The sequence below is a fragment of the Schistocerca gregaria genome, chromosome 4 (genome assembly GCF_023897955.1).
Source record: "Schistocerca gregaria isolate iqSchGreg1 chromosome 4, iqSchGreg1.2, whole genome shotgun sequence".
NCBI classification, from domain to species: domain Eukaryota; kingdom Metazoa; phylum Arthropoda; class Insecta; order Orthoptera; family Acrididae; genus Schistocerca; species Schistocerca gregaria.
Window position 1 is genome coordinate 158431359 of NC_064923.1, and position 24048 is coordinate 158455406.

A 24048-nucleotide genomic window follows, 5' to 3' on the forward strand; every position below is an offset into this window, starting at 1 on the left:
GCTCGCATACTACGAATTCAAAAGCGTACTCCTACGATGAGAAGAGGTCGGTTTAGCCCACACGAAAATAGTAACAGAGATGCACGCCTAACTTTAATGGGACTCTTTGGACGAAAGAAAATGCACTTCTCGTGAAACTTTGTTGGATAATTTAGAGATCCTGTATCTGAATAGAAGTGTACGATATTACACTGCCGTCGTCTGCATCACAAAGAGGACATCAGAACAAGAGACTAGGAGGGGACAGAGGTGGATACACAGTCAGGATTCATCACTCAACACGAGAATGAATTTTCACAGATATTCGATAACATTGTTAGGAAGAACACTCCACCATGCACCACGCTCTGAGTTCTGTTGTATACTGATAGACGCAGATTTACCACTTCTGATTGTCAGCAGTGAATGTAAAGTAAAAACTTATGAATAATTTGCATATTAGATCTCGAACTACTAAGTAAAAGCTTCATCTTATGGAATTGCGTCTAAATAGACGGTGTCATTATTTATTGCTGCAAAATTAATATGATCTTTGACCCCGGACGAAATGACAATGGCGAGAAAGTCCGCGAAAATATAACTGAATTACTGGTTAACATTCCCTTACTCCATCCACACTACATTCGCAAGTCAGCACATAAATTAATGAAGTTATAATGGTACCGGGAGAGGTCTCTGCCACACACAAAGCAAGACTAAAGTGTCTCAGGACAAAAACGCAAATTAGAGTTTTGAGTTAGTTGATAGTTACTTACTCCCAACATTACATATGTGAATACAAAATGGTGCATTAAGAACACTTTGGAGGAGAGGTGCCACGGCAGCTTTATTATGTGCAAAGCCAAGGGGAAAAATTATTTTCGCAAAGCCTTATTGGAGTTCTATGAAAACGTGATAGAGTTTAGTAACTAGTGGATATGTTAAATGCAATCAGGTTGCCACTGTTTCGTTTGTCCTGTCATCAGCGACGTAACAAGGGCTGCCTCACCTGCAGAGTGTCTGGGACCGCAGCTCGACTCTGCACCTCCTCTTCCACGTCCTCCTCCATCTCCTGGTATCCGGCGCCCAGGCAACATAGGTTCCTGATGCGTTGGAAGATCTGCATAAACATAACAAGGTGTGAGACAGTGGGCAGCGCAAGCGAAATACAATGAAATTTAAAATATTCTAATGGTGCTGTACAGTACAGGTAATGCAAGAATCACGAGATTCGTCCTCTTTGCTGAAAACCACCTGACTGTTTGTCAAAGTGTGTGGAGCCATAGTTTGTCAGCCTTCAGAACAAACAAATGTTGAAGTTTCAGATACTGCATCTACGTTACTAGCAAGCAGCGATTACCTTGTGTTTTGAAAATTCTATATATTCTGCGTCATCGAATCGGTAGACTCAACAAGCACTAGACATCTCCCGCCCTACAATGCCATTACTACAGTTTATCTTTCCCTTCAACGTAGCAACTGAGAAGGGAGAACAAGCCATGGTCTCAGTCTACGTCTATACTGCAACTGGAATTCTGTATTCGAATAGTAATGGCGGCTGTTTGGAGACGTACCGTATGGCGTCCAGATCGTCTTCCCTCTCCAATGGGATGAGGACGCGACGCGTGGTGTGTTGTATCTGAAGAGCGGGACGGCTCGGTGTCCACACTAGTCCAGCAGGCAGACCAGGAGCCACCAGTGTCCTGGAGAAAAAAATCAAAAAGTTTGAAATAGTGCCGTCTTGTAATGGTGTGCTCGATTGACGTGTATGGCAAGGATATAAGAATTAGTGGCAATCTAAAGTTGCTGTCTTAGCAACGGACTATATGAATCTATACGAGTAACTTGGCGTCGGTTCTTTTGTTTTTTGTCGTGGACAATCTTCAAGACAAAAGTTATTAGGGTGTTCTTTTGTTGGAGGTTATAACACTGTGATTTTTATTAGCTTCAGTTTACTTGTGGGTGATCGGCTATGTAATGCAATGGGGTATATGTCGTTGTTGTTATTGATTCTGTTGTCGATGAAACTTTCAAAGCTAGACAGAAATGTGCAAGCCTTTCATGGTGAGCCCTATTTGTTTAACCTGTTTTGAGTAGTCACATTTTGCTCTCCTTGTACAGTGGGTAGCTACTTTCCCCGCCACACATGTTCTTTTCCGCATGACTACATTTATAATACGTTAATAATTTGCAATTAGTTCCACCTTTAAATTGTATTGTAAGTGTCTTCCTGATCCGTTTGCAAGACCACCTAATTAGCTGACCAGCTTACCCATCCATTCTTTATCAATCTTCTGTAGATGGTGCTATGCAATTAGGATTATGACCTTACTGAGTCGTAAAGTAAATTCCAACACTAACTGCACAAAGACATTTGCAAACTAAGGGAGTGTTTCTCAGACACATAATAAAAGGGATAAGGGCGCATTCTGTTTACTCTGCAAAATAAATAGACCGGAAAAAAAACATTGATGACGTGCAAGACGCCGTCTGCACTGCTAACACGTAATGACTGGCAAAAATATCCAGTAGTTGCCTCCATACCACTCCTATAACGGAAGAGTAGGGAATTTGCGGTACTCACCCCTCCAGCACCACGCTCTTCCTCTCCAAGCAGGCGGTTTCCAAGCAACAGAAGAAAGAACTCGTCCCGCGTCACAGCACGCACCTATTGGAGAAGAGAATACGAGTGTAGACAACGAAGGTTACTTGAAGTGTTGGGATGTTGTAATATTCAACATATCTGGACAGTTCGCTGCTGTATCAGCAATCACAGTTTCTAGACACTCGATAGTTATTTACATTTGTGTTGTCTGATCACAAAACAAAATAGAAATATTCGAGCCATCGTGCTATCGTGGGTTAGCATGAATCTTTAAGTTGACGCTGTCAAGTCTTGTTTGCATGTGGAATTACAAGGAAACTTTCGTAAATGACTGGTAATATGCAATATTTACAAGAACCAAGAGGGAAGAGTTAAAATGGAAAAGTAAGAGACAGGTATTCTGATTAAAAGCGTAGTAAAACCGGGATGCAGTCTTCCTTCCCTACTGTCATTGCTGTACATCAAATAAGCAATGACGAAAATGAGAGAAGGTTCAGGAGAGCAATTAAAATTCGGCGTGAAAGAATATCAGTGGTAAAATTCGCAAATGAGATTGCAATCCTCTGTGAATGGGAGAAAGATTTACTAAACATGTAGAGTGAACTGAGCAGTGTAATGAGCAGACAATGTGCACTCTGAGGAAAACAATGAAGAAACAAAAGAGAGTGGTCGGGAGGGGGGGAGCGTGTGGAGGAATTATCGTGCGTTGGAAGCAAAATCACACAAGGCGGTTAAAGCGAGAAAGCTTCAAGTAAGTGGACCAGAACAGATAATGACTGTGATCCCTCGGTAAATGCAGCCTGCTAATATCAAACACAGGTCTTAATTCGGGGATTAAATGTCTTAAGCCTACACGTCTGTAACACATTATGAGCCACGGGAAAATCAGAAACAAAGAGAAAAAAATGTGTGTGAAATCTTAAGGGACGTAACTGCTAGGGTCATCAGTCCCTAAGCTTAAACACTACTAAACCTAAATTATCCTAAGACAAACACACACCCATGCCCGAGGGAGGACTCGAACCTCCGCCGGGACCAGCCGCACAGTCCATGACTGCAGCGCCTTTACCGCACGGCTAATCCCGCGCGGCAAACGAAGAGAATTGTAGCGTTTTGAAAGTGTTGTTAGATACTTCCATTAAAATTCAGATGATTGGTGAGGTAAGAAATAATGAGTTCCTCCGGTGAGAGCAAAGGAATATGTGAAAAAACACAGACTTGAATAATGATCTTCATTAAATGAAATCTATCACTATATCAGGGAATACATTCCATTTTCCCACAGCGAACTGGAGAGGGTCAAATCTTTTACTGTTAGCACATTTTGTAATGGGTTCAAAAATTATTCAGGACACAATGGGCACAGTCTTTTTCTGTTCTTTCTGGCTCCATCAAACTAGTCGGAGTACTGATTACATTTCCTGTCCGTCGCATAAAAAATTCGCTTCCCAACACACGGACATTCAGTGCATCCTCAACGCATGTAAGGCTCTTTCTATATATCATCAGAGCAAGTGATACACCGTTAATCAGCCACAGGAGCTGCAAAGGTGTCTTCCACTATCATGTCATGCAGTAGGTCTTTCACATGAGATTCCTCTGTCACAAAACGCTGCGACATCACTATCTGCTGCTCTACTGTGACGTTCCCTGTACTCAGGTTCCTTCGCAATACGGTCTTGTTACTCGTAGCTTGTTGTTGAGTGCTTTTGGACACTTCAGTTCTTTCAGTTATGTTAAACTGTTTGCGTCTCAGCAGAGTCAAACTGACTCGAAACAAGAACGAATTAACAATTGTCATCCCTTACAATTTAAGTTTTGCTCTCGGACGGAATGTAGGACGACGAGACTCACCTGCAAGGTGTCTTCTTCCGGAGAGACGTCGTCCCACACGCGCGTCTCCTCCGCCTCCCCTGGCGCTGCTGACCAGCAGCAGAACCACTCCCTCACACGAGAAAACATCTGTGCAGAAGAGACACCACGTGAGGTGCAGTCCGGGTAATACACAGGGACAAACATGACAGCTGGTGACATTACATTTTCAGGAACAACTTCGCTGCAAATTAGGTATTATTGAATACATCATTCAGTAGGGAAATTGGGACTTTTCTGTAGTTACTATACTGAAGTTTAATAGAGAAGATTAAAATGTACATGGGATCTGTTAGAATAATTCATTAAAAGCAACACAATTTTTCACGAATCAAAATATAAAGTAACTAACTAGATTTATTTTCTAAAGATGAGTAGCAGGTGCTTCCGCCCCCCACCCTCCCCTCACTCGTTTGGCATTGTGAGGGTTAAACGAGGAATAAAATTCTTTTTCCACTCTGTCTGTCTGTTGTCCAGTATGCACAATACAAAGGTAAATCTGATATCGGAAGGGGAGCAATGAGAGTTTTGGGCACAGGATACGCAGCACACAAAATCACTCACAGACAATACCCTGCATTTCAATTCTAAATCAGAAAGTTTCTTCACAACCACCTTGAAATCAGGAAACAAAAGATACACAATCATCAACCTACATTCATCGACAAACGATCACAAGAAAAAGATGCCACATAAAGTCTAAAGGTTTTCAGAAGTTCTCCTCTTGTCTGAACTGTTTATCGGCCATATTTCACCTCCACACATGGCTAAACTCCACACATATACTTTCAGAAAGGACTCCCTGACCGTTAAATTTATACTTGATGCTAACAAACTTTGCGTGGCGGCTTAATTATTTGAAATGAAAATATGTTTTAGTAGCTGTGTGTCCGATTACGAAGTCTCGTAACCGGTTGGCCCTGAGTAATATTAGTACGCAATCTGACTGCATACAATAACAACAAAGACTGAAAGGAAATTTCCGTTAACACAATTGATTAATTAAGTCCCCAGCAACTGTAAAAGCTACGAAACAACAAACCACAATTGTAACTGTTCTGTGTGTGGAGGTGTGATTCAACGTACACACCTGGCACGGTTCTTCCTCAATACGACAAGATATTTTAAACACTAATTACAATGAAGTAATCAAAAAACCAGAAATACTATAACTGCATATAGAAACCATAATTACAGTCTAATACATGAACACAAGCCAGATGCTTTGTTGACTGAACCTGTGACCAAGAGGCATTGTCATATAGGAAATTTAAAATAAAAACAATTTTGGGACCTCCATATATATTGACGAAAAATACACTGTGATCATTACAACAACCCCAATCAAACAGCATCTGCTGTCTCGTCCAACGGAACAACTGCACACGACATGTCCTCAATTAGTACTGCTATCGACATCCTCTCATCAAGCAGTGACTACGGCAACCTCTGAGCTACTACTGCCCCAGTGGAGGCGGCTGAATAATACTCTTTGGCGCAATCTCTGGCACTGTGACTCAGTGTAGCCACCTTTCATCTTCTCTTCTTCAGAAATGCTTTTCTTGCCATTTCCAGTCTCCCTACTTCGACCATGATCCATTATTTTGTTTCCCAAATAGCATAATTCGTATACTACTTTATGTGTCTCATTTCCCAATCTTATTCCCTCAGCATCACCTGATTTAATTCGTTTACAATCCACTATCCTCATTTTTCTTTGGTTGTAGTTCATCTTATATCTTTTTTCAAGAGACTGCCCATTCCCTTCGACTGCTCTTCCAAATCCTTTACTCTCTCCGACAGAATTATTATGTCATCGGCAAACCTCAAAGTTTTTATTTCTTCTCCGTGGACGATAATTCCTGGTCCAAGATTTTCTTTTGTTTCCTCTACTACTTGCTCAATAAACAGGCTGAATAACATCGGGAATAGGCTAAAAGCCTGCCTCACTCCCTTTCCGACCACTGCTTCCGTTTCAAAAATGCCCCTCGACTCTTAAGTGCCATGTGGTTTCACAACTAGGCAAAGAAAAAAGTACAATCATCCTTAGAGTGAAAATCTAATTCTGTTAACATCCTTCTGTTTGTAGCTAAGTCAGTTTTCCGAAATACCCTTCCTTCCATGAGTGTTAGTCTTGCATGTTTTCCAGGAAAACTTCTGTGAAGTTGAAAAGGTTGGAAACGAGATACGGGCGGAAGCAAAGCTGTGAGGACGAATGATGCGTCGTGCTTGAGCAGCTTAGTGTAGCACTTGATCACGAAAGGCAGAGGTCTCGAGTTAGCGTCTCGGTCTGGAGCTCAGTCTTGATCTGCCAGGAAGTTTAAAGTAAAAGATTCCTCGAGTCAGACCATCACTGTATATAGGTGAAAATTAGGCTAGTCCCAAGAAACAGAAAGACAATACAGAATAAAGTTATAAGACTGCACACAGAATACGTGTAGTTAAATAATAACAAAATCATTAAAGAATTTAATCAAAACACAACTGAAAAATCGACAGACCACTCGAAGAAAGTTCACAAGAAGTGTGTAGGGGTCACCCTCTCTGGAAATGCAAACGTAAATGGTGGAATGCAATTTGTGTCCAGACCACTTAACGAAGAATCCTGGTGTGGAATAACGTTACAGTAGCAGAACAACAGAAACAAGTGAGGATTTCCAAAAAGCCCTGAGAATCTTCAAAAGATCCTGGAAGATTGAAAAGTGCAGACGTCGATTACATTAAGTGCAGTCGAGGAAGGCTTCAGAAAAAAAGAATATCGGAAATTCTGCAGAATATTCAGGAAAATTTAAAGGGTCATCACCCTTCAAATATCAAGTTCAAAGGATCAGACAGAGCTCTATAAACAAATGCTGAAGAAAACTACTAAATCCTCAGAAAACAATACTTTGATCAATTCTTCCATGGCGAGAAACCTAAAAAAAATTAAACTTCACGAAAATAGTAACAAATTTAGATTACAAACACCTCATAGCAACGTAAATGAAGAAGATTATAAACAAGTAAAAAGCACCAGAGCCCATGGAGAAGGTGACACTATAACCGATATGTGAAACTCAAATAGAAGAACATCTATAAGAACATTCATAATATTCTAGCATGAATTTGGATTACAGATAAAATTCTACTGAAATTTTTGTTTCACAAAGAGTTCTTCAAGATGGACTCTAATAGTTACAGAGGTTCAAAGGGTTCAAATGGCTCTGAGCACTACGGGATTTAGCATCTATGGTCATCAGACCCCTAGAACTTAGAACTACTTAAACCTAACTAACCTAAGGACAACACACAACACCCAGCCATCAAGAGGCAGACCCCGCCGGGAATCGAACTCGGGAACCCGGGCGCGGGAAGCGAGAAAACTACCGCACGACTTCGAGATGCGGGCAGTTACAGAGCTAACTCATTTATTACCGGTCACTTACGAAACTCTCCTTAACACCATACTCAAAATTCGGGAACCACAAGCTGATAGGAATAATACATAATGAACATAATGTGAGCCTCTGAACACTGCTGAAGGTCGAAGAGACGAACAGCACTCTGATCACATTTATGGAACTTAAGAAAGCCTACGACTTCATAGAGAGGCAGATTCCCTGTGACACATTAGGAGAATAGACGGATAAAGTAGGACACCCATACAAGAGACAATCAAGGACGAAACATGCAGAATATAGTTTGTGAAATTTCTCAATGCCATTCGAGGTACGCACAGGGTTCAGACAAGGAGAAGGATTCATTTATCTGTTTGCATACTGTAACAGAAACAGCTCTGCACCTAAATGTCACTTTGTGCAAAACTGCCGTTGACTTGAACTGGAGGAAGTGAAACATTTTCACCACGCAATTGCCCATTAATAGCGCCACTGGAGTTCCATTCTTAAATTCACTTAAGAAGACACTTCAAAATTATATTTCAATACTTGTACACTTATCGGCAAAAGATTACGTTTATTTGTAGACGATAATGTCGTTTTGCTTGTAAGTCACTGATTCCTAAGTAAACGAATTTTCTTAAGAGAGGACCAGTGAGCGTTTTTTTTGGTTTGCAATAAAACGTGGCATAAACCTTGTCTTCTTCTTGCCCTTAAGGACCGCAGAACAACTACGGACAGTGTACATTTGCTGATGAAATACATATGTAATATTAGACTTGTATTGTTTTGCACTGCAAAAAGTAAGATTTCCCCACTTTCCAGCTAAGCGACCATTCTGCCAGTATCTACTGCTTCATACGGAACATAAAATAATGAGCAAGTATTTTGATGCTGAAATGTAGTCCTTGGAAAGATGGCCCATATTTAATTCTACTTGGTTTGATACAAGATTATCAAACAATGGGAAGAAAAGTCAAAGGAAGAATACGTACAACGAAAACACTCATAAAACGTCTGGAATTGACAGATTACACGACAGATTCAGGTATAATAGACACGAAGCACAAGGAGCTCTGGGATATTTCCAGAGACTCTACGCCAAAACGGGTCTACACATAATGTATGAGTAAACGCAATACTTGGAAGAAAAAGCATCACACAAGTAATTCACACAAAACACCGTAAGGTTAGCAGACTGAAAAAATTCAAATATCTAGGGGAACATATACAAATAAGGGGATCAAACAAGCCATCTAACATAGAAGAAACCCAAACATTTCAGAAAGAGGACCAACTCACAAGGACGCACTAAATTACAAGATACATTCCCTGACATACCAAATTCAGGAACTACAATACAGTTGCCAGAAGCACTCTAAACATTAGAAACGTTCACTCTCTGATCAGAGAGACAGAGAGATAGAACATAAAGTTCCCAGAAATATTTTTGAAGCAATACACGTTATTTTGATAAAGAAAGCGACCAAGCAATTGTAAGAACATACAGACAGACTCAGAGTCACAGCAACAAAATTCTCACGAAGAGGGTTTTTGCTGCAGTAAACATCTCAACCGCAAACGCAGTCGCTTTCAACAAGTAGCAACAAGTAGAAGAAAACCGAAATCAAAAAGGAATCAACGGGGAAAATATAAATGAAAGAGTCAAAATCAGAAACAAATTGTTTTGAACTCTTAATTTTAAATAAAATAAAAGAAAAAACAGGGGGAAATATGGACGAAACAAAGAAAACAAGAACACAGTCAAAGAATGAAGAAACTTTTGGAAGAGAAAAAAGAAACAAGAAAAAATTGGAAAATCTAGTAACAACGTAGTTAAAACAGTTTCTTAGAGGAAAAAACGCATAGTAATTACAATAAATGGAACATTCATGTTGGCAAATGGATTTATTATTTCCAAATGAATTCAAACTGTAAAATGTTCATCATGAATATTCCAGTTTTGGCATACGAAGACTAATGTTTGCCAGTGGAGTGGGACTTTATTTAGCACACACTATCCGCGATAGCATTTTACACATTTCACGTTTCTAATTGTTAACACGTGTTTCATGTGTATCTCAAACGAAAAGCTGTGTAATAGTAGCAGCTTATCGCAGTCAGGCAAACATGTGAAACATGTGTTAAGTCAATTGTTTGAGAAATAAGTATATAGTCTCAACACTGACTGTCGGAAATGTAAAATTTTGTATTCTACCGGAAGTAGGTGTTTCAGATTGCGTATGAACGTAAGGGTAACAAAAAGAAAGAAATCGATGATTTCGAGGAAATTAGGGATCCAATTGTGACTCTGTTTTTTTGAATTGTATTGCTGAGCATCTCGTGATTTAGTGAATTTTAACCACAGTTGTATAAATTCACACAGATCCACCGTAAAGTTAGTAATACGTCACCACTGACTAGACATTTCGTAGTGAATTTCGGAGCTACATATTTGGCGCCGTATGTTTTGATATATTCCCCGTTACAGGCATGGATACGAAAGAACATGTGAGGTATTAATATGAGGCTTATATAAGAGTAATAAAAGATATGTAGTCATTTCCACTGCAGATAGTAAGATTTTGCCAGTTTCAAGCTGAGTGATCATACCTACTCTGTCTTCAAGTGCAAAATGAAATAATGGGTAAATAATGGAATGCTATCCACGGAAAGATGCCCCGTAACTTCTGTTTGGAAATTAATATCCGCTTTTCAACTATTTCTAGCTATTCTTTTTTCATCGCCTATTATTTATCGTGTCACTTTCAAAATGTTGTATACATTGGCATTTATCATTAGGAATTGCAACATATTTTATTGGATCAGATACATGGACGATATCCACCACCAAAAATCATTCTGCTGGATGAAGCTATAAACACAACACACAAACAGGTAAAATTCACAGTAGAGAATGAACATTACATCACAACAAAAATTTTAGTTTATAACCATAAACAAACAAAAAAGAAAAGAAAATACAACATAGCTCTGAAATTTACCGTAAACCTATATTTATCGTAAAGTACGTCTATACCAACTACAATGTAACATATGCGACGAAAGGTACACTATGTGACCAAATGTATCTGGACAGCCACAAAAACATACGTTTTTCACAGCAGGTGCAGTGCTGCCACCTTCTGCCAGGTACTCCATATCAGCGACCTCAGTACTCATTAGACATCGTGAGAGTGCAGAATGGGCGCTCCGCGGAACTCACGGACTTCGAACCTGGTCAGATGATTGGGTGTCACTTGTATTATACGTCTGTATGCGGGATTTCCACACCCCTTCCCATGTGGTAATGAAAACATGATGGGACACGTACAGCACAAAAGTGTAGAGGCCAACCTCGTCTGTTGGCTGACAGAGAGAGACAGTTGAAGAGGGACGTAATGTGTAATAGGCAGACATTTATCCAGACCATCGCACTGGAATTCCAAACTGCATCAGGATCCTCTGCAAGTACTATGACAGTTCCGAGTGAGGTGGGAAAACTTGGCTGCTCAGAAGCCATACATCACGCCGGTAAATGCCAAACGATGCCTCGCTTGGTGCAAAGAGTGTAAACATTGGGTGATTCAACAGTGCAAAAACGTTGTGTGGAAAGATGAATCACGGTACACAATGTGGCGACCCGATGGCAGGGTGTGGATATGGCGAATGCCCGGTGAACGTCATCTGCCAGCGTGTGTAGTGCCTGCAGTAAAATTCGGAGGCGGTGGTGTTATGGTGTGGTCGTATTTTTCGTGAAGGAGGCTTGCACCCGTTGTTGTTTTGCGTGGAGCTATCACAGCACAGGCCTACATTGATGCTTTAAGCATCTTCTTGCTTCTCACTGTTGAAGAGCAATTCGGGGATGGCGACTGCATCTTTCAACACGATCAAGGACATGTTCATAATTGACGGCCTGTGGTAGAGTGGTTACACAACAATAACATCCCTGTAATGAACTGGCCTGCACAGAGTCCTGACCTGAACCCTATAGAACACTTCTGGGATGTTTTGGAATGCCATCTTCGTGCCAGGCCCCACCAACCGACTCAGTGCAGCACTCCGAGAAGAATGAGGTGCAATTCCCGAAGAGACCTTGCAGCACCTGATTGAACGTATGCTGGCGAGGGTGGAAGATTTCATTAGGGCTAAGGGTGGCCCAACACCATACTGAATTCCAGGATTACCACGAACTGGAGTCATTGTCAGCCAGGAGGCAGGATGCTTTTGATCACATAGTTGTATGAGTGCAAACCAGCAGAACATTTTACACTTGACACAAAGAACAAATCAGAGCATGGAAATATCGGAAGAACCATTCAGTTTTTGCAGAACATTTAAGAGAAAATAGTCACAAATCAACTACAAGAGAGAAAGACATGAAAAAAGTCAGAATAAATAATGAAAAATGCACTAAACGTTAGAAGATAATTATCACATAGACAAAACAAAGACTGAAACGAAGCTACCACTAAATTACCGTGTGGATCCGACTAACCACTCACTGCCTAGACTGACTGATCATATAACAGACAGAAATTTCCAATGAATGATCACAAGTTCCACTCCCCTCCTACCTATGGTAAAACTTCTGCGCAGTTTCGGTATAGGGAAGCGAAGATCCGACGCTGTTTATCAAGCATCTGCGGAAGAATTAAACGATTTCTTCTCTACAGCTGTAAACTGCCACGCAGCGACAAATTACCAGCCCCAAGATATCAATCTCTCGAGAGACAAGTTTTTTCTAAAACATGTCACTACCGGCACAGTACACAAGGCAATTATGAGAATCTCTTCCGAGGCAGTAGGAAATGATGGAGTGAGCATTGGCATGATTAAGAACGTCGTAGACACTATTATTCCAGTTATCACAGACATCTTCAACCTCTCTCTTGTCAGTAGTACATATCCTACAGAGTGGAAGCAAATTTTAATTCAGCCTATACCCAAGACTGACAACCCTAGGTCGCCAGGTGACTACAGGCCGATCAGCATACTACCTGCAATATCTAAAGCCCTAGAATACATCGTCCATGAACAGCTGACGGATTACCTCAAAACTCATAACATCCATGACGAATGTCAGTCAGGCTTTCGAAAGCACCATAGTACAGCAACTGCATTAATCAAAGTAACTGATGACATTAAACATGCTATGGACAGACGTGAAGCTACTATCCTAACACTGCTTGACTTTAGCAAGGCTTTTGACACAATTGACTTCGATATATTACTAATTGAAATGAAACAGCTGAATTTCTCAAACAACGCAATACACTGGTTCGACAGCTACCTCAAAAACAGAAGTCAACAAGTCATTTGTGGGTCGGAAAAGTCATTATGGAAAAACGTGCGTTCTGGAGTTCCCCAAGGCTCCGTCCTTCGTCCACTACTCTTCTCACTGTACATTAATGATATTTCTTCAGTGATTCACTCCTGCAACTACCATCTCTATGCCGACGACATCCAACTGTACATAAGCGCAAGTCCCAAAAACATTGCTGACGCAGTAGCGAGTATGAACGCAGATCTTTGCTCTGTTTCTCGATGGGCACAGAACCTAGGTTTGAAACTAAACCCCAAGAAATCCCAGGTCATACTTATATCTCATCCAAAGTTAATCAGCCGGTACTTTCGCGAAACAGTCCCTGAAATACTCCTCAATGGTACCCAACTACCATACCAAAAAACAGTAAAAGACCTTGGAATAATCTTGGATGAACACCTAAACTGGGAAGAACAAACAGTCACAGCTTGCCGGAAATCGCTCTCCTCCCTACGTGCAATTCAAAAATTTAGAAAAATATTCCCAACCCATGTTAAACAAAAATTAGTGTAAACACTAGTCTTGCCTAATCTTCACTACTGTGATGTATTTCAACACGGCACAAATAGTGAAAATTCTAGATGCCCCGAGCTAGTGATGAATGCTTGCGTTAGATACGTGTGCAATATTCGGTTGTATGATCATATCAGTCCTTCATACTCCCAGCTAGGTTGGATACGCCCACATAAGGCACGCGATCTCCACACGATGTGCTTGCTTCATCGATTTCTTAGCCACTGGTGCCCACAATACTTATCTTCTCACATTAAAACCTATCATCATTCCACAATCGCAATAGCAGATCGGATACGTCTAGCATCTTGGCTGTACCTTTACATAACACAAAATCTTCCTCCGTGTCATTCTCCATATCAGCCATACGACTATGGAACGAGCTCCCCTGTGATCTGCGTCTTATCCAGAATTACTCAACATTCAAGAGGGAACTCAAAACTTATATATTAGGAACGGTATAGCCACCATTGCTGTGCCCCTCTCATCTCTTTCTTTCTCCTCTCCATCACAGCTTCAAATTTTCATATTCCATTTCTCTTCCTCTAACCTATCTACCTCTTATATATCTCTTTTACCTCATTCTAACGTCTTATGTCTCTGCTCGATGAGAATAACTCACAAGCTGCAAGAACATAACGAGAAAATACCCAACTAACAATAGGACTGACATTCACAAAAGAAAAGTATGTTTACTTTCATATACATAGTCATTACTACACTCCTGTAAATGGAAAAAAGAACACATTGACACCGGTGTGTCAGACCCACCATACTTGCTCCGGACACTGCGAGAGGGCTGTACAAGCAATGATCACACGCACGGCACACCCGTACACCGTTAGGCCGTCTTCCACTCACGCCCCAACATCGTGCAGCCCACCTCCAGTGGTGTCGCGACAGGCGTGAATGGAGGGACGAATGGAGACGTGTCGTCTTCAGCAATGAGAGTCGCTTCTGCCTTGGTGCCAATGATGGTCGTATGCGAGTTTGGCGCCGTGCAGGTGAGCGCCACAATCAGGACTGCATACGACCGAGGCACACAGGGCCAACACCCGGCATCATGGTGTGGGAACGATCTCCTACACTGGCCGTACACCTCTGGTGATCGTCGAGGGGACACTGAATAGTGCACGGTACATCCCAACCGTCATCGAACCCATCGTTCTACCATTCCTAGACCGGCAAGGGAACTTGCTGTTCCAGTGCACGTCCGCATGTATCCCGTGCCACCCAACGTGCTCTAGAAGGTGTAAGTCAACTACCCTGGCCAGCAAGATCTCCGGATCTGTCCCCCATTGAGCATGTTTGGGACTGGATGAAGCGTCGTCTCACGCGGTCTGCACGTCCAGCACGAACGCTGGTCCAACTGAGGCGCCAGGTGGAAATGGCATGGCAAGCCGTTCCACAGGACTACATCCAGCATCTCTACGATCGTCTCCATGGGAGAATAGCAGCCTGCATTGCTGCGAAAGGTGGATATACACTGTACTAGTGCCGACATTGTGCATGCTCTGTTGCCTGTGTCTATGTGCCTGTGGTTCTGTCAGTGTGACCATATGATGTATCTGACCCCAGGAATGTGTCAATAAAGTTTCCCCTTCCTGGGACAATGAATTCACGGTGTTCTTATTTCAATTTCCAGGAGTGTATTATTATTACTATTATTACTATTATTATTATTATTATCATCATTATTATTCTTGATTGTTATAATTATTTTTTATTGTTGTAGTTATCATTGTACTACTGTTATAATCTCTAGTTCTCCTTTTTAACATCAATACTGCATAATACATTATATGTCCTTAATGCTCTGTAGAAACTGTAACTCGTTCAATCTGAGTATGCCTGGTTAGGTGTAAGAGAGGGCCTTAAGGCCCTAATCTTGCCTGGTAAAATAAATGCATAAATAAATAAATAAACAAAATTAAAATGGAAAATAAAAATAATTTGGCAATGCTTAAGGAACACATTTACACTATAAACATGGATATTGGTAATTACAAGGCTGTAAGTCGAAAACAGGGTGACCGCTAGGAAAACCGCAAAAATATCTACTAGTTTTTCGCCTGAAAGAAAGCTGTTTCGTCTACAAACAATGATTTGGACGTTGAAATATAAGTGCCTTTCCATTTTACTGTAAAAATTTCAATGAGCTGTTTTAAATTTGTACTTAACCCATTTGTACAAACAATAACCTAAATGTGCTAACGAAAAAGTCATTTCTGTAATATTTCATGACACCCACTGACGATGCATTGTAAATAAGGCGAAACGTGTCTGGGTGCATAAGATACATACAAAAACAACGTGCTGCAAGCTTTAGGCGTGTTCCTTCCAGACGGCTATAATTAGTATCCAACTGCTGTGTAAATGTCCTCCACAAGGAATCTGATTTTGTCATTGCTTACAGTCAGTCTCTGGTAGTGTCAGACAGGGCGCGAGTTCGCCGACAAAACGATTATGCTTCCCCGTTCCCGTTCTACGTTTCTAAGAGCTTTAATTGTATAGCCAATTCCGAAGCCATTGTCAATAGGAAATTCTACAGTAGTTTGTACAGCCCACCCGACCACGTTTTAATATCTGCATAAACGCAACCTTTGGTTCCTTCGTGCTTTGAACCATTTGTGTAAATCTTTTTGAGGTGCCTCCTGCATTAAGTTCATAAAGGATGTCATTTTAGTCATCAGAATTTAACGACATTGAGTGGTGTACATAGGTGGAAGAGTCCGTCCAAAAATGTTCATGGTAACAGCATAAATCTCACACCTGTATGGATCCGTCATTATACCGTTTAATTTGTACTCACTTTTGAACTTCTTGCGGAAGAACTTGAAACTTAAGCCTGGTACGTACAACGGACGTTGCAGTGATTCTAGAAATGCATTCACTCTGATCAGCCTAGTTCTCTCGTGCAAAAGTGCCACTTCATCGGCTTTCGAGACTAATTTAAGCTTGGTTTAGCAGCGATAAATACGTCCCTAATCGAAATAATCTATCATCAATCATTGGTAGAGCTTTTGGATTCAGGACTTCCTTGCTGACAGAACTCAATAAGTCGCTCTTGACAGGATAATATTGACCGTTTTAAGGGCAATTTCTGGGGTATCCCAAGCAAGCGTGATGGGAACTTTTCTGTTTACAGCCTGTATAAATTATCTAGCAGAAAACATTGGAAGCTCTTAAGACTGTTCGCAGATGATGCGGTTAACTATAAGAAAGTAACAATGCCCGAAGATAGTGTCAATTTAAAAAATGACCTGCAGAAGACTTATGAATTTTGCAGGCTCTAACAGCTGACCCTATACGTAAATAAATGTAGCATGTTGCGCTCACGGAGGAAAAGAAATCCACTACTGCACTCTTCACGAAATGTAAGTCACGGGGGAAGGAAATGGCTTACAAGGCACTTCTTGGAAAAGCCACAAGTATCATTCATCAATGTGGGATACCTACCAGGCCAGACTCATAGGAGAGATAGACAAGATCCAACGAAGAGCTGCGCGCTTTGTCATGGATTCGTTTTCTCGACGCGAAAGAGTTACAGAGATACTCAACAAACCCATTGGCAGTCGCTACATGTCAAGAGTTGTGCATCAAGGAGAGGGTTGCTATTGAAATTTCGTGAGAGCATTTTTGGAAAAAGTCGGACAACACACGATTTCCAGGACTTGAACATTTGATAAATTACAACTGATTCCGAGACTTAACAACATTCGTTCTTCCGATGGACCAATCGTGAGTGGAAAAGGGAAGGGAAGAATCAGTTAATATTGCCAAAGTACCCTCCGCCACACAAGGTTACGTGGTTTGCGGGATGATGAAAATTATTATTAGTGTTCTACTAATAGCTGTCTACTACATCTACATCTATATGCATACTCCGCAAGCCACCTTATGGTTTGTGGCCGAGGGTACACTTCCTATCATTGTGATTTCCCCCTTCTTCTGTTCCAGTCGCGAACGGTTCGTGGGAAGAATGGTAGCTGGTAACACTCTCTGCGTGGGCTTGAATCCATCTAATTTTACCTTCGTGGTCTTTTGGCATACACGTAGCAGGTAGCAATATTTCGTAGGTCGCCTCTTTCAGGGGCATACGTTCCTGCAACTTTAAAATTAAAGCAGACGGTCTTCCAGAACGCTTTCCTTGCAATCTTCGTACATCCATAGTTGAGATGGAGGACAATGGGACGTCAGCTGGTATAAATTTATATTAAAAATGCAGACATTCCTCCAGCTGTATTTAAGGTATCGATTTTATTTTGGCAACTAGTTTCAACGTTGTAACAACGTCATCTTCAGGCCCATACGCTTGTTGACGTCAACTGCGTACGGCTGCCGCTGGCGTTGGCTTAGCATTTCTGGTAGTCTTTCGCATTTACTATGTGAACCCTTCACGAAAAACGCTGCTCAGCTTTCCATTGCTCGAACGAGTGTTTTGTAAGCTACTTCCTTTGTTGATGGACTAAAGTTCCTGGCGATTCTTACAATGAATAATTATATGAAGTCTGCCTTACCCGCCTTTGGTTGTATGACGTCTTTCCATATTAAATGTCCCCTTACTCGTACTCATAGACATTTATCGATGTTACTGCTTCCAGCCATTGTCCTCCAATAGCACACAATCATAGGTCTTTCTGCCTGTTCGTGCACTCCCTGCTCCAAGTGTCGATTCTCTGCAGGTCTTTCTGCATTTCGTTGCAGTTTTCTAATTTTATGGCTTCTCTTATAACAACATCATAAGCGAAAAGCGGTATGGAACCTCCGACGTCATCCTCTAGGTCGTTTATATGGAGGATTCCCAAATTTAAGAACGAAAATAACTTTCGCTATATGATTCACTGCCAACCAATATTCCTCAATGGAAATTGGACCATCCGTAGAAGTAACCCTACAATACAACATAATAGGTATTTAAAAATAGTTCGCAATAAGCGCGAAAAGAAATTACACCTTTATTCAAAGTCAATAATTACACTGAAGTCATCGCGATGTATGATGGTCCCTTAGACATTACAAAAGCAGGTACTTGGTTATTAATAGGTCGTGTGATCAGGATGGGGGTAATGCACGATGTGCAATGTGCTACCACCTGGCCACAGCGTTGGTAAGAAGTCTCTGTGGCCTGGTGCTTCATTCGTAAGCTAGCACGGATGACAAGTGCTGGATGGTCGTTGTTTTATGTCGTTGTGCAGCAATACGTCTCCCCACGCAGCCCACACATGATCCATGGGTTTTCAATAGAGGCAATGGTGACTAAACCAGTCCATTGGCCGAATAAACTCTCGCTCCGAGGGTTCCTCCACCTGCATTGTTCGATACGTTTGGCATTGTCATCCACTAAAAAGGGAAAGGAGCGAGTGTTTCCCTAAAAAGACAGTCATGGGGAAAGAGTATATTCTCACAGTAACGTTGACCGTTGAGTGTACCATGTTGAAAGATTTGCGATGATGACAGGACACCAGGGACTGCACCAACTATAAATAGGGTCGTTTACTCTTCTCGGATGCTAGCAGAGTTACTGATCCTCGACGTTCTCTCATATGGCGAGAATTGGGATCACGTAATTCATACAGGAACACTGTCGAACATGAACGTTTTGGAGGTCCAGACAGTGTGGTGTGAGGAGTCATAATGACGCAGGGACCAAAAACAGAAACCCCGTAACCTTTGAAAATTACAATGAAATGAACACCCTTAGCTGCCTACATGCGTTGGCGGGGACAGATGAAAATGTGTTCCCCGACCGGGACTCGAACCCGAGATCTCCTTCTTACATTGCAGACGCTCTATCCATCTGAGCCTCTGTGTCCTCGGTGGCTCAGATGGATAGAGCGTCTGCCACGTAAGCAGGAGATCCCAGGTTCGAGTCACGGTCGGGGCACACATTTTCATCTCTCCCTGTTGAGGTATGTCAACGCCTGTAAGCAGCTAAGGGTGTTCATTTCATTTTAATTTCATTCTAACGAACTGCGTGGTCACCGATGGTATCTGTTCTTCCTGACATGCCCGAAAGAACAGATACCATCATAGTACATACCTTTGAAAGTGGTACAGTCCCTGCTCAACGTAATTGTGGCACTGTACTTCTTTCCTATGTGCCTATTTTTGGGGTGCATTGCGCTCTCATTTCATATTGAGGGTTCCCTATCACAATCAAAAGAAATACATTCCTTATAGGACCACTTTATAGTGCGTTGTCCGTGTGTCTGTTTGTCCATCAATTAAAACCACTTTCTCCCAGGAACGGGTAGTGGCATCAAGTTAAAATATATGTCAAATACCGAAGTCTGCGCTTCCTTGCCGGTGTAAGTAATTTAAGCTTGCCGGCCGTTGTGACCGAGCGGTTCTAGGTGCTTCATTCCAGAACCGTGCTGCTGCTACGGTCGCAGGATCGAATCCTACCTCGGGCATGGGTCTGAGTGATATTCTCACGTTAGTTGCGTTTAAGTAGTTCTAAGGGACTGATGACCTTTGATGTTAAGTCCCAAAGCGCTTAGAGCTATTTTGAATTTAAGCTTGTAAGTCAATGTTATCAAAACATACTGCCATCATGTCACATAATTGGATTCTTGTGAGCTCTTTCATCAAAACCTATGGTGGACGATCTACATTCTCTTGACCCTCTGAATGTTTAGCGGTAAAAGGCATGCTTGCAAGCAAAGAGCTATTGGGAAATAAACTCGTAGGGATCACAGATTTTTCAGTTTTCGTTTTAACCTAATCTTCACTTCTCGACAATGTGTGGTGTCGCCAGAAACAACACGTGGTTCGGGTTACACGTTAGACTGCACGTCTTCATTCCACGGCTTTATAACTGCGATCGGTTGAGGACATGCAACTCGCCTAATACAACGAATTGCGTCAGGGCAATGACCAACACGAATTTATTATTATTATTATTATTATTATTATTATTATTATTATTATTACTATCGTCCGTATACATAATTAAGTCTGTACGAAACCCTCAATGCCCGAGTCTTAATTGCACTTGCCTAGGTTTTTTATTTTATAATTTTTTTGTGAATGATTGGGCGCTACCTCGTCGAACAGGGAAGGTTGGGGAGAGAATATTCGGCGAATGAACTGGACTGCTCGTTTTCCTCGACTTAAATCTCATCGAGAACGTGCGGGTTATGTTGTGGAGACATACTGCAGCATGTACATATGCACCAACGGCGGTACAGCAGATATGGATCGCACTAAGACAAGAATTCCTTGCTAATCTAGGGGCAAGGATGGGAAAACGTCTCTGAGCATGTATTACTGTCCTTGGTGATCATGCAAACTGTTAAGAACCACGTCCCGCCTTTTATAAGGTTATCGCGGTATTATCAGCGTAATTTTAGTCTTTGACTAAAAGTGCAATTCATATTGATCTCGCTGCGTATTTCTTGTTGTTATCTTCTGGACTGTGATGTCCTGTAGCTGTTATTTCTATGTACGGTCAAATATTTAGCGCGGAATGTTACCTGCAATGACTCTGCGTGCGAAAGTTACTTTCGTCCTTAAGTTTTACACAGCACTGTGTATCCAGAATGAGATTTTCACTCTGCAGCTGAGTGTGCGCTGATATGAAACTTCCTGGCAGATTAAAACTGTGTACGACCGAGACTCGAACTCGGGACCTTTGCACAGTGTATGTTGTGAAAAGTAAAGGCACAATAGCACTTCCATGGTGTACACCATAAGTTGTGTGCGCTTAAAAATTCTTCAGTCTTATCACACAGTTGGTCTGATATTCCGTAGACTCGTAATTTGTTAATCAGGTTGCCGTGCGGAACTGCATGCAACACTCTTCGGAAATCATGGAACACCGTATGAAGTTGGGCGCCGGTGTCTACTTCATTTTGGGCTCGTCGTCGAATAGAGCAAGCTGTGTTGTTTTTGGTATCCACGCTGATTCCTACAGCGCAGATTTGCGGTCTCCAGAAATATCACAATACGCGATCATGGAACAAGTTCCAAATCGCTACAGTAGACCGCCGTCAGAGACAGTTCGATGATCCTTCTTGGAAACGGGAATGACTTGCGTTTTCTTCCAGTCACTAGAATTGTTACGCTCCACAATCGAGCTATAGTACGCAGCCGCTAGGAGAGGAACAACTTCTTTGGCGCACTCTATGTAAAAACGTTTCGGAATCGCGTCAACTTTGTTCGACAAATATCTTTCTAAGTCCTGTAGAACAATTCTCTTGAACTTTGTACATTGATGCTCAACATTATCGTTACTAGGTATGTAATTTTCACGTTGACTGGCTTTAGAATCCTACACAATAGTGCTGCAACGAAGTTATCATCACTGTTTTCCTGATCAACGAAGCCGAAAAGTCCTCTGTTCTAGGTGACCAGGATATCTAACACATTATTTCGCGAGTCGGTTGTCTAATTGGCTTCTTAATAATATTTTCGAATAAGCCATTTAGAAAATTTCACGTACACCCCTGCCCTTACTACCAGCCTTAATCAATTCAGTCTCCGAGATAAGTTTAAAATTACACCTAATACTATTTTTCAGAACGCACCTCCAGTGAATAAATTAGCGGTAGCCTCACTTTTATTTTTATCTAACTTATCGCTTGATATGGTCATAATCATGTCTAGCCAAAATGTATTCGTACTAGGTGGACATCTGTAATTCATTTCACGCTAGTGAGATCTCATTTTACCTGAATGATTGTTGGATCATACCCATTACGTATCTCATCATTGCGTAGCACTATTCCTAAGAATCATATTCTGCATTTATACATTAAATATTGTAATATACTGTTCTAATTTATGGGTTAAATAATAGCGGAATCCCTTGGGAATGGATAACATAGCAGATTTAAAACGTTCTGTAGATCCAATAACAGCATGTAAACTCAATGAATATTATCAAGACTAAGAAAGACAACGTACACTGGTGTGGTTACAAAAATTCTAAATTTAATATATAAAAATGATTAATAGTATTAACATTGCTCTATTGTTTCTATTGATAACGAAAAAGCATTTGACAAGGCAACCCTAAAGAAATTACTCAGAGTCGCATTGGGTAAAGGAGTTCAACACGGCTTGCTGACAGCGATACAATGTATGGCAGAACATGCATACAAATTATAGTGGGTTTACGGAATTTGAAATAATACTGGAATTTAGACAAGGATGCCCTCAGTCACCTACTCGTTTTTTTGTTGTTTTTTTTGTTTTACTTATCATAGCCAAATTACACAAATTTCATGTCAAAACATTATAAAAAACATGACACTACTACAGACTTTCTTTTATTTGGACACCGCCGTATTCTGTTATTTGGAACGTAAGACGGCCTTTTACGTTGGTTGCGTGTGCATGTGATAATATTGTAACCCTCATCATAACTTATTTAGAGACGTGTGTTAACGCATGTCCACACATTACAGCGCTGGTAAGTCATAGCGATATTGCGTCTAATAGTACCGGTAACAACGTGTTCATGGGGACATGAATACACTGGTTAGGAAACTACGCAGCAACGGGTTGGGCATCAAACGTCTTCGCAGCGTCTAAAGATTCGAGAACTTGTGGAACAGCTGATGGCGACCCGTGACCTTCAGCCCAACCATTTTTCTCAATGATATTTCTACCCTAAGTCCATGTGAAATGCTCACCACCACGTAAGCAGATTTTCACATGGAAGATAATGATCAGTTTTCGCCACGAGATCATGCCCACTAATGCGGTAATCGAGAAAATCTACAAGGCGTTATGCCAAACACGGCAAGAGACCCACGAAAATTGTAACACAAAAGTTGGACGGGAGAAGAAAACACTTAGGTACAACTCAGCATAGCTCTAAGCAGCGAAACAGCTACCCCTTCTCAGATGGCAGAAAATGGCAATATCACGATGCAACGAAGGTCACAGAGATTAACTATATGTCATCGATCAGGGAGAATGTCTAGAGACAAGGTGGCAAACTGAAATAGATGAAGGGGAATTTACGATATTAATATATAGGCAGCTTTGACCTGTGGCATAATGGTAGTGGTTTCCGTGACATCATGCCTTGGAGTACATTTCGAATTTAATTGCTCTACACTATTTTTCTGGTTTCTAGATAAATTATTTTTCAGTCTGTGAGGTGTCTCTGCAACAATACTGATGTGTGTTAGAAATCTGTATCGTTCTAAAGCTTTCATAGAGATACTCGATTCGTTCTCTCTTTCTCTCTCTCTCTCTCTCTCTCTCTCTCTCTCTCTCTCTCTCTCTCTCTCGTATTATTAACCTACGCCTGAGTATTGTATTTCTAACTGGTATTATCTTTAACGACTTAATTCACTGAGTCGTCAATAAGTCATGCGATAGCGATATGGACATATACAGATCGCTATGGTACCAATGGT